Below are 5467 nucleotides of genomic sequence, written 5' to 3'. Positions count from 1 at the left end.
CTATCGGTAACACTTTACATCATTTATAGATGGTAAACAGATAGTTTATTCATGTTTAATCATCATTTATAAACCATATATAGGCCATTTAGAATGGTGAATAGAAAATGTATTAATGTTGAACTATAATTTATAAATGCCAAATAGAAGGTATATTAATGTAAATTGATAGTTACTTTACCATAAACAAACAATTCCATTATGATTATTAGTTTATTCATAGTTTTGCACTCATTATAACCTTTTTAACACCATATTACGTATGTTAATTACTTCAAAATGATTCTTATACCTTTAAGAAATTGTTTGAAAACATTTAAAGATTAAATATGTATAGAATTTTGTAAATGATTAATAATTGGTTTATAAACCACCTATAAACATCACTTAGATGTTATTGTTAGTGTTACCAAACTATCTTTAAAAATGTAAGTAAATTATAGTTGTTCTTTTTAAATTATTATTATTCTTCCATTAATGATTTTTGTTTTCAACCTTTTAAAAGCAGTTCTTCTGTCCATCTTCTAGCAGCACTCTTCCTACAGTCTGGAACTCCAGCGCTCTCCAGTTGAGCACGTTTCCTGGACTGAAGTTCAGATCAGACGCATAGTCCTGGATCTGGCAGGGGGACAGGACCTGGTCCCACATGTGGACATCAGACAGCATGCCAGCGAAAGACTGATTAATGTCAAAGCCTCCACCGAAGGAATCCTGCTCCTGTCACATGTGACATAAGAGATACCTTAGTATGATAGAACCTGCTCTCACAGGAATCCGTGGAATAGCCACGGAATCACTCAAATGTCCCTGAAACTGACACGGATTTCACTGCAATGCAAGTTAATGACAGTCATATCTGGTTATTATTATTTATTGGCTTATTGTCTTATTATCTATTGGTTTGTTCCAAGTCACGTGACTTTCAAGGTCCCGGCGGTCAGAACAAAAACATGGCGGACAGTTCTCTCATTTTTAGTGAAAAATCAATATTTTGACTTAGTTTCTGCATAAAAATGTATTTTGATCACATTTCTAGTGAGAAATATATGTTTTATTTTCTAAATCTTCACTCAGTGAATGTACATAATCACTTTGTATGTTGGAATAGCCACGGGATATGACTGGCATTAACTTGCATTGTAGCCAAATCCGTGTCAGTTTCACGGAAACGTGAGTGATTCCGTGGCTATTCCACGGATTCCTGTGAGACCAGGTTGGTATTATATGATGCATTCATAATACTAAATTGTTTGAACACATAGAATAAATTACAAAATAGTAATGAACCAAACATATTCGCTGCTGAGAATTAGACGTGAAGGTTTTTTACCAATCAGGCTGGTATTGATCTTCTTATCTACTAAATATAATCATCATCATCATGTTACCAACAGTGTTGAACCATTCCAATAAATTAAAATATAGTGCTTAAAACCCGTACCTGTCCCAAGACAATCTGAATGGGGCCGCTGATGTGGGATCCAGTGCTGAGGGATTTTCTGCTTGAGGGCTTTCCGTCTAACCACAGCTGTGCTAGTCCAGTGGCTGAATCCCACGTGGTACAAACTGAGTGCCACGTGTTCACTCTGTAGTCCTGCCCTCCAAATAATACAGCTTGATTTCTGATTGAGAAGTGAATCCCAGCATTAGCATACACGTAAATCCCAATGTCATTATCAACAGAAGGAGTGGCCAGAGAGAAAAGGCTGTGATCTCTGCGGAGGTCTGTGAAGGACCTGTAGGGATGACAAAGACATTATTATTTATGATTATTCTACTGTTAGAGGTGCTGTTGTTTCATTCATTTAGCATATTCAACACTACCTGAGACAGACGCTAACAGCCCTCAGACCCTGTCTTCATGTTGGCAGCCTCACCTGAGCTGAGTTAGTTTGTTGCGGGAAGGTGAACATTTTACCTGACAGATCTTTAAAAAGAGGGAAAGTCAAAATCAGAATTGAAAAGTGTATTAAACAAATTCATTGCACAACTGAAAAACAACATTGTAATTGTTATTTATATAAACCTCATTTTAGTTTTAGAAGAAACACGACTGAGCTTAAAGGTAACAAAAGTCCAAAGAAAACAAAGTGCTGTAACACAGATACACCTGCATGTTTTAATTCTTGTGATGTTTCATTTTAGTTTTCTTCTTGATATTTTTTACCTTGAGGAACGGCAGCACATGCTGTCAGCACCAGCAGTAGGAGATACAAGGCCATCTAATATAGAGACAAATACACACACAATACTGAGAGTTGATCATAATTATACAGAATGATCATGTAAATCATTATAATCATTATTATACTTATAGAGAAAGGTTCAACTGTCTGTATATAATGCAGTCAGGTGACATTCCTTTAATTTGCATGTATATGTGATGCCTTGATCTTAAAAACTGTTCCATCTCCCTTCTTCAGAAATCTTCCTGCGTTTTTAATATGGGAGCCAATGAGGCTGTTGGTGGTGTTGGTGGATCATCTGTGCGTCCTACGCCCAAACTATAACTCTGACAGCTTTACCAGAGGATTGTGAGGGAGAAGACTAATTTTCCTACGTTTCTATGTATAAATTATTTCTGTAGAGTGGAATTTGCGGCCTGGAGCGCAGTTTTCAAATTTATTTTTTGACAGTTTTTTCTCTCCCTCTACACTCTGGCGATGATGTCACACACTGTGACACGAACATTCCGTGCAATACACACCCATTATAATCTCAGAATTTCTCCAAAAATGATCATGGTCATTGAACAGGGATTGATAAAAAACTATATGACCTATCGAAACGTGGATTAATACACCGATACACAAGACTTGTGTCTACTGTTTAAAGTTTAAATGGAGTCTCTAGGTAAAATTATGCCGGAGAAGTAGACGTTTAAAAATCTCCAATTATTGTTCTTTTTCGCTCATTTTTTGTCGGCCGTCCCATTCATTTCAATGCAAAATTTTGGGCAGTTTTTCGTGACGTACGTCGCGAAAAATTCGTATTCTGTAGAGAAAAGCAATAGCACACCGATCCCGATCAAACCGCACGTTTTGATATATAATTTGTCCTGCAACTCTTCAAGTTGTAGGACTAGTAGCGGGACGAAATTGCGTCCGGAAGAGAAAGAAGAAGAAATCCACAGTATAACAGTAGTGCAGCACTGGTCCCTACAGATATTGCTGTAGGGACCAGTGCTGGGGAGATTGCCCCGAGGCCCTAATAATTACACATAATAAATAATTATTACTATTATTATACTTATATACTAGCTGACTACAACCAACAATACAGATAGAGAAAGGTGTGTATATAATGCAGTCAGGTGACATTCCTTTAATTTGCATGTATATGTGATGCCTTGATCTTACCTTGGATCCTGAGTCACAGAGTTGTCTGCAGCAGTGAATGGAGTTGTGACTTTTATACTGTGGTTGCTTCCTCATTATGGCTTTAACATCTGTCTTATAGGGAAAATGACACTTCAAAACAAGAGAAGACTTCATTCTCCTTCTAAGACAGATGTTTACTGTCTTGTCTTGTCTGTTTTGAAGTGTAATTTCCCTTATAAGACAGTTGTTAAAGCCTCAGTCAATATTTTAGATGAGCAATTCACTGGAATCTGACGCCCTGAATTGCAAACAAGGAAGGAGAGAAGAAAAAAACAAAACACTGAGTTAACACATAGATGCATCAGTGAATCAAAGGTCATTTTCTTGAGATATTTTCCTAATGAAAAGTTTGAATGATTTCATATTCCAGTTTTTCCTCAAAAATATGTTATTAATATTATTTCAACATTTAGATTTTTAACTTACCTTTTATACATTTTAAGAAATTGTAGTTTTTGTATTATAACCCCACTCTTCCATAGGTGGGTCAAAAATGAGCCACATTCATTTTCTGTGGAATTTCATGGAAAATGTATCAAACAATGGGAAGGTGTGGGGTGACAAAAGCCAGAACTCAGCCACAGGAAAGAAGCAGACAGGGCCAAGCAAAGAGAAAGAGGTTTGAGATCTGCTCAAGCAGCAAAGATCCTAAAGTCAACAGGCAGTGTGTGTGTGTGTGTGTGTGTGTGTGTGTGTGTGTTGTTCTTTAACACAGCAGTTCTCAACCTTTTTGAGTCGCGACCCCCAATTTAACATGCATGTTGTCCACAACCCCCACTCACTGAACACAATCTCACACACACAGTTCAGATCATACAAAAAAGACACAAAAAGACCAAAAAAGACACAAATTGACCACAAAATGAACAAAAAAAGACACAAAATGAACAAAAAAAGACACAAAATGACAAAAAAGGAAACAAAATGACCAAAAAAGACACAAAAAGACCTAAATGACCAAAAAGACTAAAACACATGAACACTTTAACACAGTGGAGACAGAGCTGACTTCCACAATGATTTGTTGACCCCCAGAAATCATCTCGCGACTCCAATTGGGGTCCCGACCCCAAGGTTATATTTTGTATGGACCAAAATATAATTAACCAAAATGAAAAAAGTGGCATAAAAGCGCATGGATTCTCACACAGGTCATTCTTCAGCTACTCATAGAGAGTGTAGGGTCCAGTCACTCATGCATCTAACCATAATGAGAAAACAACCAAAGTATAAGTGTAACATATGAAAAAATTAAAAACAAGAAGAAATATTTCACTTACTTTTTTGTCTTAAAAACAAAATGAGAAAAATATTGTAACTTTATAATTATATCCACTCAGGTAGAATAAAAGATGAAAATAATGATATGTTATGATTAAAAGTTTTTAATGTTCTGTAGGCCTATGTAGTCTTTCCAGATCTATGATTGTTTATAAATGCTCTTCAGTGGTGGCTTGTGGCTTGTGTAGCCTGTATGTCTTCTCTCTTCTGTGTTATTAGTGACTGCTTTTAAATGACTTGATCCAACCAGCCTCACTAAGATGCTTCAACACAGTGATTCAAGAAATAAAACACATTCTATTCAATAAAGTATCTTTAGCATATAACAGCTGTCACATATTCAACGCAACCACAATAAATCTTTGCTCTGCTTATCACTAAGGCTGCTTATAACATAAGATGTATGATGTATGACATGATGCATACATGCAACATGAATGTGGAGCAGTAATAACTGCTCACATACAGACTGTAGGGGCCAATAAGGGCCAGTTCATCAATATAATGTAAGTTAAAAACAGTTAAATGAATGATCATAATTTCATTGTAATTCATGCTATGCTGAGAGTATGTTAGTTTAAAATATACAATTAGAAATGTTGAAAGGGTTAAAAATGTTTCTATGCCTTTAAATTTTACATTGTGATGTCACTATGTGGTGGTAACTATGGTAACTGACTGTATCTTAAGTTTGGTTTTTAGTCAACACAGTCTGTTGACCGTGCGTCAGGCCTGTAATTTACTTTGTTGTTTTTCAGTAAACATTTTAAAAGACAAAGAAGTCGTCGTGATGTTTTTTTTCTTAT

General features: G+C 36.0%; 1 pseudogene; it reads right to left on the bottom strand.

Moving 5' to 3' along the window:
* Positions 1-498: 498 nt before the first annotated feature.
* On the bottom strand, positions 499-3434 carry LOC131967993 (C-reactive protein-like; annotated as a pseudogene).
* Positions 3435-5467: the final 2033 nt, after the last annotated feature.

Source organism: Centropristis striata, unplaced genomic scaffold (genome assembly GCF_030273125.1).
Source record: "Centropristis striata isolate RG_2023a ecotype Rhode Island unplaced genomic scaffold, C.striata_1.0 Scaffold_27, whole genome shotgun sequence".
NCBI lineage: Eukaryota > Metazoa > Chordata > Actinopteri > Perciformes > Serranidae > Centropristis > Centropristis striata.
The sequence above is the reverse complement of the archived record's forward strand: the minus strand, read 5'-3'. Positions and strand labels throughout refer to the sequence as shown.